We start from the raw sequence: 15514 nt of genomic DNA on the forward strand, positions 1-15514 counted from the left end.
AAAAACAACACACAGTAATACCATTGAATGTATACAGGTGTTGGGCACTGCTTTATATGCATCAGTCCTTACACAAACCAGATGAAGTAGGTAAGGAGGAAACAAGCCCAGAGAAGATTAAAAAAACAAACAAACAAACAAAAACTTCTCAAGATCACACACCTCGACTTTCATGAGGAATTCAAACCTAGGCCGTCTGGTTCTGAGTTCACAGCATTACCTGCCGCGATAGACCCCTCCCTTCACATAAAAGTTGAAATTAACAGACGAGAAAAAGTTCAACAAATGAAACCAGAAACTGGCTCTTTGAAAAAAAAACAGTAAATGATAGCAATCTCTGGTAAGTTCTGATAAAGGAAAATTTCACCTTTTAACATCTGCAGGCCCTGCTTCTGGGCTCCCAGGGAAGCTATACCTTAACTTTTACCAAGGTCAAGATGAGTCTGCAAAACCTCAAAGCAGGGGCTCTATTTCCCATAAGATTAAAGTCAATAGGCTTGCATATTACTAAAAACATAAGCTAAAGCCTATAACTTTCTGGAATGTTCTTTGTCATGATGCTTTGTTACTCTTTATGTAAAAAGCATACATAACCCTCCACCAAAAGTCCCTTCCCTGGAGCATTCTCTTCTTTGTGAAGATTGTATAATCCAGGCAGCTGTCCTAACTTAGGCTCAAATAAAACTCTTTGCCTTTCTCTTTAAAATTTTTAAAAAGATTTATTTTGCATCAACATTTCTTGGCATAATTGGCAGGGTATCAGGGCCATTTGCCTGAGAACACCTGGGCGTCATCCGGGACTCAGCACGCAGTACCAGCTAGGCCCCCTTTGTGCTCCTCTGACTTCTCAGCACCTCACGGGTATTATCTGGTGAGTTCTCCTGATCTCCAGACCTCCTCAATTTGAGTTGACGGTCCTTTTATTTGAACTGTTGAGAGTCACCAGTAATATTGTCTACATGGGAATAACCTAGAGGGGTTGGAATTGATGGGTTGGTTATTTTAATCTGGCATTATACTAATGGATATTAATATAAGGCTTAAGTTTTCTAGCTAGAAATAGGAGACTGAATCATTCAGCTCCAAAGAGACATTTGTTCCATCTGGCGCAATGAAGCTTTCAGGTGATCGAAAGCCTAGCAGAAATGTTTGAGGCTATTCCTTGAGAGGTGTCGGGGTCCCATAGGAATTTCTCATTTCATAAGTTAACTAAAAATTGGCTCATCTGGGGACACACACATGATTGGTCATCCAGTGCTCTGAGTGCCTTCAGTGGTCTTAGACCTCGCAGGGAGAAACTGGCACACCTAAGAGTATATCACAGCAGTCTGGAAGAGACCCTTATAAACCACACCCTTTTGATCCACCACACTTAATATACTTAGATCTTATTCAAGCCTTATTCTAAAAATAAAAGTGAAACTAAAAGGAATAGGGAACCATGCTTCAAAAGCTAAAGAGCCCCCCCCCCCACCGCCATGGGGCGCCTGGGTGGTGTTAAGTGTCTGACTCTTCATTTCGGCTCAGGTCATGATCTCAGGGTCATGAGATTGAGCCTGGCGTGGGGCTCCATGCTTGATGCCTGGTCTGCTTAGGATTCTCTCTTTCCCGTTCTCTTTGCCCCCGCCCCCGCAACTTGTGCTCTCTTTCAAAAAATTAATAATAACTAAAAGCTAAACAGCCCCCACCACAACCAACAACTACCCACAGAAAACTCCAGCAGGGCTATATATACAATACATATAGAGCCTATACTTGCAAGCGCTTACTTACATGGGAAAATGTAACGATAACCTGGGTCTCAGAGGGCCCAGCTGGGGGTTCTTTTGACACGTCTGAATTAGTTTTCTTGTGTGCGCAATTAGAGAAAACCAGCTATAAGACAAAGCAACCAGAAACTAGGAAGCCATTTGGTTCCTTCGGTGAAACCCACTGGCTTTGGGGGAGGAACCGATGCTCATGGAGGTACTCTGAGCCTCATTTGGTTGGTTTGTTGCTGCAGCTTTTGATGTATTTGGGTGAAACTGGCTGTGTTCTGATTGGAAAGTGGAAAATAATAAGTGAATCCATAAATTATAATGCTATCTTGCAGTTAGATGTGTTTTTAAAAAGGGGAATATTTGGAAATTGGGGTCTTTAATTACCTCTCCACAAATGAGTGAAACAAAGGCTAAGTTTTGTTTGCATCTTGTTTGTGTGTATGTGTCCACAGTGTTATAAATGGGGGAGCTATTTTCTCTACCTCCAGATGGTATTGCTAAAACTAATTTGTAAAGGAGCTCTATTTAATTGGCTTAAAGGCAAAGGCTTATAAAAATTGAGCATTCTAAAACTCAGAAAGATAAAAACTCAAATGTTTTTCAAGTTCACATGATCTGGGATGAAATTCCTCACATTCAGACTTTTATGTTACTCTATAATAAAGATGCCTCATGGAAAGGGACCCGATTGATGGTCCAAAGAGACAAAGATGGACAAAACTGTAAGACACCTGACCCTCATCTTGATAGAATAATGAAGAAATGGAGGAAAATAGGCAGACACAAGAAATCCTAAGTCTTCCCCCTCTTTGCCCCCACCCCCAAGCACAACACCAGAACCAAAGCCCAACCCACCGCTTCCTCCTCTACCTCCTCCATAGGGCTGAAAAGCCACCAGAAAAAAAAAACAAAAAACAAAAAAACCAAAAAACCTGTTTTTTGCAGGAGGGAGAAACAGGAGACAAAGATGGAGGAATGTTAGTCCAAACTCTGAATTTGCCCCTGGCTCCCTGGCTCTTGCCCACGTGAGATCGCCACACAGGAACCCCATGTGAAACGGACCAGTGGGGAACAAGCTGCCTTTTTAGTGGACACAGGTGCAATATATTCGGTAGGAAAGCTAATTCAAGGTTGGTTTGATTAAAATAGACATGTTTTGGGGGTTAACATCAAATACAACAGATAATCAGCTTTTATTCTACCTGAACGTACTAAATTCATGTTGTGTCTGTTACAATTTGTCAGCAAAAAGGACTTAAAATGATCTTGTTGATCATTTGATCAATGATAAAAGTTGATCTTGTCTGTCTCGTGAAGTTTTCATGGGTAATTGCTAAGAGCAAATCATTTAAATAAATAAAAACATTTATAAACTTTGAAATAGCTTCCAAAATCTTTGGGTATCTAAGTCTTTTCTAAATAAAATAAAATAAAATACTGAGACATTAATTACTAAGCATAGGTTTGTCTGCTTAGGTCTTACTACAGAGAAACTAAAGATAATTGCATCTGCTAATAAACATGTTTTACGCTTTACTCAAAGTTGTACTATGAAAAAATATTTCTAAAATTTATGAGATGTACTCATAAGTTTGCAAATCTAAGGAGTTCTAGTGTAATTGGTTACTACTTAGTCTTCACTGGAGGCCAGAGGTTTCTAAGAGTTAAAATTCTGCATAAATGTAATTGAGACTATAGGAAATAAGGAAAGCAACTCTGTATGTAGGAGATGTGTGAGAAAGGTTTAAGCAATGAGAATACATTTTTGTTGAGGGAAAAGAAAGTAATTTTGTCCTGATATCAGACTGGTTATTTAGAGAGGGAGAACTTAGGGCAAAGTCTAAATGAAAAAGAAAGTTGTAGAAGGTTTGTGAAGGGAAATCTTTGAAAAAGAATTTTATGCATGGTCAGGACTGATTAAGATTGGAATAAGGGAATTTTAAAAGTACACTCATATAAGATTGGAATTTGATTTTTCTCTCTGTTAAAAAGAAAGTTTTCTTAGATTGTTGGTCTGCTCTTTGTAAAACACACACACACACACACACACACACACACACACACACAAAATGTTTTTATTTGCCCAGAAAAAAAAAGTTTTCTATATTTGTTTTATAAGGTTTTTAATTAAGAAAGCAAAACTTGGGTGCCTGGGTGGCTCAGTTGGTTGGGCGACTGCCTTCGGCTCAGGTCATGATCCTGGAGTTCCTGGATTGAGTCCCACATCGGGCTCCCTGCTCGGCAGGGAGTCTGCTTCTCCCTCTGACCCTCCCCCCTCTCATGTGCTCTCTCTCTCTCTCTCTCTCATTCTCTCTGTCTCAAATAAATAAATAAAATCTTTAAAAAAAAAGGAATGAGTATGAAAATCACACCCTATTTACTCTTTCCCCATTTCAAATATTTAAGTCTTAATGATTTTTAGCAGGTCATCAGTTACTGAGGACTTTCACCAGCATTATGTCCATACAGTAACTCAGTAGGGTAGACATCATTGTTCCCCTTGTAATTGTTTAGGCCATTTGTTCAAAAGCACATGGTAGGAAAGAGTCCTGAACCCAGCTCCTACAACTCCACCTCTCATGCTCTCCCCACAAGCTTCCTTACCAAATTATTTTCATTGTCCTCTTTGGACATAAACCCCTAACACTTCTGGAAGGCACTCATCCCTGGGCCACCCTCTCCACCAGAGATCACCAACCTGGAGCCCTGGGCCTCTTCACTCCCTCAGGCCTGGAGACAGCGATCTGGAGAGGCAGAGCACATGCAAACACCGACCCCAGTTTACTTTCCAGGGTAAGACAAGGGGACTGATTTGGGGTATTGCCTTTTCTTGGTTTTATCCCTTCAGTAACATGGGAATTTAGGACGGGAAAACCAAAAATAGCTAAACTTACCAACTTCGGTCAGGTCGAATATGTCTTCCTTAACAATTCCATATCTTTGGCAATATTTCACAAACCTTTTCTTGACTTCTTCACTCACGTCTGGTTCTCAGGCTGTTGTGACACAGCAGAACTGTTGTGTCTTGAGTATGTCACTGAGGCTCATGAGGGGGCGGCTCCAGATGGATGGGAAAATGGACAGCACTGATTGGGTGCTTAGGTGGACATCTTAAGGATATGCTTCTGGCACCACGAGAGATGTTATCATTTTTCCCATCACTGAGGCTGAGGGATTACCAAAGGTGAGCATCTGTCTTCAGGCGAGCAGAGGCGTTCCAAGATAAAATTGGGAGGACTGCTTTGTCTCCAGGCTTACCTTTCTTCCTCTCCCTCCACACCCCATGATAAGTGTCAGCATGAAAATACTCTACCATAGAGCTCCATCAGTTGGAATGGCTGCTCCTCCTTGAAATTCACAAGATGAAACATAATATAGTCAAGTGTAGTCTGTTTCAACTATGCTAAATAAATTATATCCATCATCTGTGGAAGAAACAGAACACAGCTCAGAGCTTGTTTGTTCCAAGGGAAGCAAGAGAAACCCTTTACCTAGTCTCACCCACAAAACAAATTCAAGTGCATATCGGGGAGGAGATAGAGAGGGATATCTAATGCCTTCATTTACATCTCCCTGGGCTTCACGAGGTAACATCCAAGGGATACTGGTACAATGACTACTGGTGGTAGAAAAATCTAGCGGCAACTTACGCTCTATCATCCTCCTTGAGACTCACCTACCCCCCTTGACCATCTCTGCCAATTATGTGTCTCTGTCCTCTCTCCAAGCCCCACTGGCATTCCATACCCAGTGCTATATAGTTGTGTTTTTTTTTAAGATTTTATTTACTTGACAGAGAGAGACACAGTGAGAGAGGGAACACAGGCAGGGGGAGTGGGAGAGGGAGAAGCAGGCTTCCCACGAGCAGGGAGCCTGATGTGGGGCTTGATCCCAGGACCCTGGGACCATGACCTGAGCCAAAGGCAGATGCTTAATGACTAAGCCACCCAGGTGCCCCTCCAGTGTTATATCCTGAGCAAGGTGCTGTGGCAATGGCCCACCAGACATCATCAGAAAGTGGGCAGGGAATGAGAAGCTGCCCAGCCACTTGTTTTTCTGCCAATTTTCTTTTCTTGCTGGAGGTACATATAACCAAACTGCCTTCTTTATCTGATGGTAGTATTATGTGCTAGGCATCGGCTTTTATACCCAAGATTCTTCCTGATTCAGGATATTACCTATTAGATGGCCCCCATTATATCATGTGCATAAACACTGATTAGGAATCAGTCAAGATCCTGAAGATGTTGGGGTTTAGTAAATTCTTGGAGTTGGAAGTAAATTTTAGAAAGACTTTTTCATATACTTACACACAACACTATATTCACCATCCTTTTCTGTTTTGTCAGACAGCAGAGTAATTTCAGTACACTTTCCATCCACTCTGTAAAACAGAATAAGCTGATGTCCCAGAGATCCTGATGGGCTAGCTCCCTCACACTCTGAGTGTCTGATTCCACTTAACTGTTGAACACTTTGGGGGTGCAGTTTCCAAAGAGCTTTTATTTACATTATTTCACTTTAGGTGATACTTTAAGAATGAGTCAACGATTTCTATCGCTGTTCTTCTGCCACTACTTCCCACTATTGCTACAAACACCTGGCTAGATAATTAGCTGAGGGCTCGCCATGTGCTAACCTCTCAGATAAGTGTTCTACAAACATTACTTCACATGCTCCTTGCAAAACACCACAAGAGAATTATTATCATCCTCTTTACCCAAGGGAAAACTGAGGTGAAAGGGATGAAGTTTCCTGGTTAAACAGCTAGTAAGAGAGAGGTTCAAGAGAGAGATAGGCTGCCAATTCTAAATCCTGTGCTCCAAACCTATGCCACCCTCCTTATGATTCTGAAACTCTCTACCCCTTACCTCCTCTACTCCTGTTTTTATTTATTTATGTCATGTTTCTTATCTCTGAATCTAGAAAAAGCCCAGGTTCTCCAGGTCCTGGATCAGCGTCAGATAATGGGCTCTGATTTTGAATACAGACCCAGGATGTATGTGTACACCTGTGTGCGTGTGCGTGTGCACGTGTTCACGCACGCAGAGTTCCAACACCATATTCAGATTCTCATGTCTCCTTTCCTAAGTGAAAAAGGCCACACTTACTTTATGTGCATATTAAAGAACAGAGAAGAGTTGCTCAGGACTTCGATGTGTTTCGCAAAAACCCTCATGCTACCATTTTCTTCTATCTTTTCCCTGACATCAGAGGCCAAGAAAATGGAATACCAATATCCTGAAATCTGCAATAAATCCGTAAAATGATTGGGTAAGAAAAGAGGGAAGGGAATACCACAGGATCACGTGTCTCCATGAACCCTGGCCTGTGGGCTGGACCTCATAATGGTGACATGAATGTGGAATTAGAACTCAGGTCAATTGGTGCCACATCTAGGGCTCTTTCCATTGCCCTTCCAGGGAGAATAGAGGTCCCCAGACACTGTCATCTTTTCACAAAGGACAACTGCTCTTAGTGGAAAGTCTGAAACCACCTCTTTTGTCTAGTATGTCAAAGGAACCCCTGCCCTCCAGTAGGGCCATGTTGCCTTAGAATCCTCCAAACCATCCCCAAGGTCCGAAGCTACTACACTCTACCGACTCTACCTTCGAAACACTGAAGTTTCTTCTCACAACATCATTTCCTTCTTGGTGGGCACAGACGAGCATCAGCCCCAGATACAGAAACAGCAGCTTCGTCTTGGCAGGAGATGGCACCGTCTTCCCCACAGTCACTGAGAGGGAGTCTCTCCCTGATGGTGGCTCCGCTCCCCAGCCCCTCTGTTTTTATATCCGGTCTAGTATTTTTTGTCCAGGGGACGCCACATTTCCTCCTCCCACTCTGTGAAATGGTCTATCACTCACTGGTGTGAGGCCAAGGATTGTTCCTGCCCTTTTGAGACCTGGCAATCTCACCTCTTTTAGATCTACTTGCTGGCCTTACATTTCTTAAAACACATATGCAAAAAAAACAAAAAATAGTGGTAAAAAAAAGAGCCGCCTTTTGGAACCAGATTTAACTGTGGATCTGGCTTGGAATCAGAAAGGCAATTATATGTGGTGGGAATGGACTATAACTGGGAAGTAGAGTGTGTAGGGGATTTATATTCCACCACTTACATGGTATGTAGAATTGGGCGTGCCACTCCACTGTTATTAATTTCAGAAGCAAAGAAACTGTCTCTACCAAAGATGATAGTACCTTTCACAAAACATTAAAACAGAGTTGATCAAAATAGGATAGAATAAAATAATGAAATATGATTTCTGGTATTCAGTATATTTTAATTTATTTTCCTTATTCTCTGAACCAGTGTGGTTTCCCCTTTCCCCCACAATGAATGGACAAAGTGTTTAATCCCTGTGTATACCTCACTATACCATAGGACCTGTAAGAGAGATAGAGAAGTACAATATGTCATCTGTTCCTTCAAGTAAACTTTGGTGGAGTTGGGGAAATGCTACTCAATGAAAACTTGATTCTACAAGCATATGACATAACCCAACTGAGCGGAACTAAGTCCAAACCATTGTAGGTCAGAAAAGGGGTGACACTGGGGAGGTGGTATCACGTAGAAAGGGCTTAAGAACACGGCTTTGGAGTTCATGTAGATCTGGGCTTCCTTCCTATCTCTGCCATTTTGAAGCCATGAGGACAGATTTAATTTCTCTGAGCCTTAGTTTCCTTTAAATGGGGATAATTATATGTGCCTCATAGATTACTATAGGGATTCAATGGGATGATGTGTGTAGAACCCTCAGCATAATGTCTGGCACATATTGGTCAGAGAATTATTCCTGGAGAAGGTGGGACTTGGCATAGGTCTTGAAAGTTAGGGAGGGTATGAAGATGTGGGAAGAGCATGGCAGCTGAGTAGGATCCCATGCCCCCAGCTGGGGCTTGTTAAAAGCTATGGTTCATTTATGCCTTGTGCTTTGCCCCCTTCTGTACCACCCCCAAAACAAAAAGGGGTTGGTGTCATGGAAGGTGCTGGGCACAAGGCAGTGAACCTAGGAACTGTGGCATTCTAACTGTAGCTCAATTTAAAGAGCCACTCCAGGAGCGCCTGGGTGGCTCACTCTTGATTTTGGCTCAGGTCATGATCTCAGGGTCCTGAGATCGAGCCTCATGTTGGACTCTGAGGTCAGTGCAGAGTCTACTTAAGTAGAGATTCTCTCTCCCTCTCCCTCCCCCTCCTGCTGTGCGTGCACGCTCTCTCTCACTCAAATCAATCAATCAATCAATCAATCAATCAATCAATCAATCTTTAAAATAAAAGTCACTCCTGCCCTGTGACCATTCCTAATTCCTGCTCAACCACTATCCAGGCACTGGTATTTTGAGGTCTATATAACTTTAGCCATTATGGGCTGGCTATGGGTTTTCCTGCCCCTTAGATAGAAGAACTGACCTTGAATGGGTGGCAAAGGCTGTGTACTTTATTCCCTCCATTCGATTAACCAACATCGGCATCCCCGTAGGCACTTTTTTGCTAGAAACTGGCAAATAGATTTTAAAATTTATATGAAAATGCAAAGGGTCTAGAATTTGACAAATTTGAAAAAATGATGAACAAGTTGGAAGATTAACATTATTCTATTTCAAGATTTTTAAATAAAGCTACCATAATAAAGACCATGTTGTATCAGCATGATCAACAGGTATATGAATGACTGATTTTTGACAAGGGATATGATATTTTCAACAAATGATGATGCTAGAACAATTGACTATCCATTCAGAGAGATGAATTTCAATCCTTACGTTGTATACAAAAATTAACTCAAAATGGATCATAGACATAAATTGAAAACCTAAAACTACAAAACTTTTCAAAGAGAACAGAGGAGAAAATCTCTGTGACCCTACATTAGGCAAAGATTTTCTAGATACAATACCAAAAGCCTGAGTCATAAAACAGCAATTTCATAAATAGGACATCATCAACATTAAAGAGTTCTGTTCTTCAAAAGTCACAAAAGAATGAAAGAGACAATTTGGGAGAAAATACCTGCAAATAAATAGATATATTTTACTATAGCTAATTACTTTAGCTAATAGTAGTTACTATAGCTAATAGTAATGCAGATGAGGAATAAAAGGGGAAAGAATAAAATGTGATTTGATTCATTTAAAGACTGACCACTCCAGGGGCAGAGCCAGAATTTCTTCCCTTCGGATGAGTAGAGCTTCACCTAAAGAACACAAGCTTTAATAGACGTCAGTCCTCTCCCAGTCCAGTGGAGAGGGAGAGAGAGGGTCTCTGGGAAGTAAAGGTTTTGTGGGGAAAGGGCTGAGAATTGACTTGTCCTGCCTGCCTACGGGCCCCAGGGAAATGGACTCCTTCCCTTATGCTAGGGGACCAAGAGCACCTCTGATGAGCTGGTCTCAATCAGCACAACAGCAGCAGATTGATGAAGGGTACTTCTTGGCCCCTGCCACTGTATTGGGGAGCTAGCCTTTGCACCTTCTCTTTTATGGGATCAGCTGAGTAGGGTCTTAATTCTTGTTAAGGGTAGCCAGTCATTCCAGGCTGAACTGCCTAGGCCCCAAAAATCTACCAATCCTTTAAGACCAGCGAGCCAATATTCAATTATATAGCCACATTTCAAACATGAAACCTGAATCCAAACTGCTATATTACAGTCAAGTTGCCTCAGCAACTTTTATATTTAAGGCTTTTAGGCTTCATCAAACTTAGGAACAATCTGGTAATCAAAGAAAGAAGGTCTTATTCAAAGTCACATTTGTTCAAGGATGGGATCGTGTCAGAATCCACTTACCAAGGCAAATAGTTACAATGAGGATGCAGCAGTACAAATATCATCTGTCCAAGGGCCTGATACATAAAAATAATATTTTAATGTCGGAAATAGAGTAAGAACTCAGTATTAAATAAGTACTTTACAAATATCCTTTCATATAATCCTCATAAGAGCTTTATATGATAGGGATTATCCTGTTTTACAGAGGTATGAACTAAGATTCAGAGAGGTTAAGTAAACCAACCAGGATCACACAGCCAGTCTGTGGGAGAACCCGTTTGAACCTAAGACTGTCTGACCCCAGAGTCCCTACTCTTATGATTTCACTTGTCGAAGATCAAAGCTTGATGTTTCTGACATGAAGGACAAATGGGGTAGGAACAAGCAAAGCTTTAGACCCTCAGAGGCATCTGCCTGGTAGTGACGACTGAGGAAGCCACATACAGATTTCTCAGAAACGTGGAACTGTGGGTGTAGCCGCCAAGAGTCTGACCTAGTGAAGGGCAAGTAACAACTCTTTTTAGTAAATGGATATTTGATAGTTGAGTGGGTGGATGGATGAAATGGAGAGATTGTTCTTCTCACAAGGAATTAGGAGAAGTATACTTCCATACCAAAAGGAAAAATTCTTCCCTTCCATTCATGGCTTCAAATGAAGAACCTGGTCACCAACACGTAAGGACTTCCTCATTCAACACCAGATACAGGGCGTTTTATAAGTGACCCAAGAGAGGGGTGACAGTCTACCAGGTGGTTGAGAAATGATTAGCCCACATCGTGACTCAGCGTGTGGGCAAGGGGCTTATGGAATCCATATATAAATGGATAACAATCCATTTATGGCCAGGCAACTCGATTGAAACGAATTGGCTGACTGGAAATGGACTTGGTGACCTTGTCTTCAGTCATACTCTTTTAATTAATTAAACAGGCGTTCTACTAGGAGCTGGCTGGGGTTGGGGGACCAAAGGGAGGGGGAGGGTGGAGATCACAAGAAATATAAAACACGGTCTCTAGCCTCAGAAGAGGAGAGGAAGAGAGTGCAAGGACTAATAGTTATTGGGAACCTATTTTGCATTCTAGCGCTTTCTAAACTTTTTCATGTTATCTTCGCAACAACTCTTTGAGGAAAGGGAGGCTCACAGGGGTTCATTGTAGTCAGAATTTGAATCCAGGTTTTTCTGACTCCAAAGTCACTATTATTTTTTCAATGGAAAGATGGCCCTCTGGGTAGCTTGGGGCTGTATGCACATACATACTTGCTGAAGGCAATAATCACTTGGTTTTCTGACCTACAGGGAGCCCTCATGCTGTGGTAGAAATTTGACATTAGAAATTGAATTTAAATCAAAAAAAGGAACCCCCCCAAAAAAGAAAAGAAGATAAAAGGTTCTGCTTTCACCTCTGTTCCTACCCTATGTGGGAAAAGAACTATGGACCTCTTTGAGGAGACTTCTTATTTCTGGATACTAGGATGGTATGCCAGACATAGAGAGGTATTGCTCAGATTCCCCCTCCAAGAAAGGGCTCATGGCTGAGCTGTGAGGAGTGTGGTCAGCTGACATCCTCCACTGTTCAGATTTGCCTCAGTTCTTGAGCAGAGGTACTGGTCTTCTTGAGGTGGCTCCAGCCAGTGACTGAACACGACTGTGGTACAAAGCCCTATCCAATTTTTGCCTGACGCAGGACTCTTCTAACATCCTTCAGAGCTTCCCAATGGGCTGACGGAAACTTTTGTTAGATCTACATCATCTTTTCTTAATCCTTCTGTAATCCTGCCTCCTCCTTCTTCTTTTCACAAATGTTACCCCCTGATAAGCCTTTTACACCCCAAATCTGTCTCAGTATCTGCGTTCCAGAGGACACAGACGGTATGCTGTTAGCTCCTAGCAACCTTTCATCCATAAAGGGAGTGGATATTTTAGAACTGGATTTGAGTTGGTACCAAGAGAATGTATAAGCACGCTGGGTGCTAGGGACCAAAAAATTCTTCCATTCTGGCACATGAAGTAAATAAGCTTGTGTTTCTTCCTATTCTTCCTGGCACTGACAATATCTTGGTATTATATAACATGGTTTGAATGTTTCCACTGGCTTTCTCAGTGAGTGATCTGTTTAATTAATTTTATTATATATTTATTCTGTTGCTTGCTTATTGTCTGTCTCTCTGAATAGAATGTAAACTCTGGAGAATAGGGCTTTTGTCTGCTTGTTTCCTGCTGTGTCTTAATGCCCAGGAAAGCACCTAGCACAAAGCAGGAACTCAATGTGACAAAGAATAAAGGAATGGTAAGACACTGGCTATATGGCATGTCAAAAATCCTACTATGGATGTCTCATGCCAGAGTGTCTTTTTTTTTTTTTAATTCATTTGCTTAATTTCTAAGAACAAGCACTGTGAGAATAAAATAAGATCTACTTCCATGACAATTCTGGAGCTACGTAAGTAGACTAAATCACACAAGTGATAAAATACATCAGTTCTGGGAACTGAAGAGACAACGCTTATGCTTTTACAAATCTGTTCACATCCTCTCAATTGAACATTTTACCAACGTTTCTTAAAAGAGGAAAACAATCAAAGACCGCAGATAATTATGTATAGAAAATAACAGGAAAATGATTAATACACTCTCCCCCAGATGGTTCAAATTGGATCATTTCCAATTTCCCGTCTTTTCTCTCCCCCAGATGGGAATCAGCACAGCCACCTTGCCCAGTGTGTGTTGGGGGAAAGAAGCACTCAGCATCCCTCTAGTTTTCTTTTTTACGGGATGCACTCAAGGGCTTTCACAAGCCTCAGACTCCCTGGGCCCAAGGCGGAGGATTTTTGCATTACCTCCATCACCCTTGCTGCAGGGTGAGCCTGAGGCTGTTGCTCAACAGGAGCAGGACATGGAAAGAAGAGCCAGACATGGCAAGGTGAGGGTAGGGAGGTCAAGTACAAGCTGGAATCTGCTGGGCATCTTTGCATCTATCTGTCCGTCACCTCGTCTGACTACAGTGACCTTCAGAGAGTCATGGCCATTGCTTTACTTCCAAATTTCATGCACGCTCTTCTTTTGGCTAACTCTAACTGGAACTACACAGGGAAAGCATTGCTGGAAAATACAGTTCTCAGTTTAACCAAGCTAACAAAACACAAGCCACTATATGGTCATGAAGACCGTGCTTAGGAGGTGAGCTGAGCTGAGACCCGAAGGATGGGAACGTGCCAGCCCCAGCAAGCGTCTAGGCAAGAGCTTGCAGACAGAGGGAACAGTATGTGCAAAGGCGTAGCTTATGTGAAGAACAGAAAACAGACCAGAGGTGGCTGGATCATAAGGAGAGAGGGAGAAAGGGTATGAAACAAAGTGAAGCAAGAAATAGGGAATGGAAGATTACATTGGGCTTTATTTTTTTGTTTAAGATTTTATTTATTTATTTGTCAGAGAGAGAGAGCGTAAGTACAAGTGGGGGGGGGTGGCAGGCAGAGGGAGAAGCAGGCTCCCGGGGCTCGATCCCAGGACGCTGGGATCATGACTTGAGCCGAAGGCAGATGCTTAACCGATAAGCCACCCAGGCAAGCCCACAGTGGGCTTTATAAGGGCAGGAGTTTGTATTTTATCTCAAGGACAAGTCATGGAAGGGTTTTAAGCAGGGAAGTGATATGACTAGATTTGAGTTTTCAAAGATGACGTGGTGCTGTGAGCTAGAATGCACTGCAATGGGGTGAGGGGGGCACTAGTGAGCACCCTTGCACGTGTGTGTGTGTGTGTGTGTGTGTGTGTGTGTTTCTGTGATCCGGATTTCTAACAGGAAGAATCTCTTGGTCAAGAGGTAAGCACATTTTACCTTTAGATATGAATCCAAATTGCTGAAATATCACCTCCTTGCGGGGCCCTCTAGGACCCTGCCACCTAGGAATGCCAGCCTCCAACCTTTACTTTGTGGCACCCTATTTATTTTCTTCTTAGCAGTGGCACTGATATATAAGACCTTGTGTTTATTTTGTCATCTGTTTTTCTTATGAAGGCAGGACTCTGTCTTATTCCCCATTTGACTTAGTGCTTAGGACAGTGCCTGGCATAATAAACAGTAAGTGAAGGTTTACTGAATAGATAATTACTCTCCAAAAATCCTGCACAGATTTATACTTTCAGCAACACTATATGAAAGCCTGGTTTCCAAATGCCTCAACCAAGAAAGGATATTACTACTCTTTTTGGCAGGGGGAGGAGGCAAATCTAAATGATATTTTGATATTGTGGTTGTTTCTTTACATTTTAAAATTAAAACTACAGTGATATATCTCTAGAAACTAACAAGAATGGCAAACCCTGGAAGAATTCTCATACATTGTTGGTGGCATATAAAATGATGCAGTGGATTTATATGATGGTGAATGAAAAGATCCACAATTAAGGAACATCACACACTTAAATTTGAGAACACTGGAGGAGAAGAAAAGAACCTAAGAGTTAACAACAACAACAATAAAAAAGTCACGGGCAAAATCAGATGGCATTCTTAACAAAAACACTAGAAGCTCAAAAATGATGGCAAAATAACTTCAAACTCGTGAGAGAAAGTGATTTTTAACCCAGAGTTTACAAAATCCAGCCAAACAATCAGTCAAATGTAGGAATAAGGATCAACACTGTTTCAACCAATGAAAAGTTGAACATATTTTACCGGGAAGTTTCTGGAGGAAGAGAATCACAAAATGAGGCAGGAAGCAAAGAAAAGAAAGATGTGGACAGGAAGTGGCACACGAGAGAAGCAAAGGGAGGTCCACGAATAACAGGAAAGGAACGTTCTAAGACAGGAGCCAGCACCTGACTGGGGAGGGGGAAGGGCGCCAGGATGGTGTCTCCAAGTTTAAACGGAGGAGGAGAAGAAGGATAAAACAGGAAGAAGAGGAAGAAAATAAATAATTAAAAGGCAATTTACACTTCCGCCACATACTTAATGAAGAGGGAGAGATACCTAAAGAGAATAAAACTA

General features: G+C 41.9%; 1 pseudogene; it reads right to left on the reverse strand.

The window, feature by feature from the left end:
- Positions 1–4400: 4400 nt before the first annotated feature.
- LOC114212889 (lipocalin Can f 6.0101-like) lies at positions 4401–9236 on the reverse strand (annotated as a pseudogene).
- Between the last annotated feature and the right edge of the window lie 6278 nt (positions 9237–15514).

The sequence above is a fragment of the Eumetopias jubatus genome, unplaced genomic scaffold (assembly GCF_037043125.1).
Source record: "Eumetopias jubatus isolate StellerSeaLion01/CBP00866 unplaced genomic scaffold, mEumJub1_p1.0 scaffold_15, whole genome shotgun sequence".
Classification (NCBI taxonomy): Eukaryota; Metazoa; Chordata; class Mammalia; order Carnivora; family Otariidae; genus Eumetopias; species Eumetopias jubatus.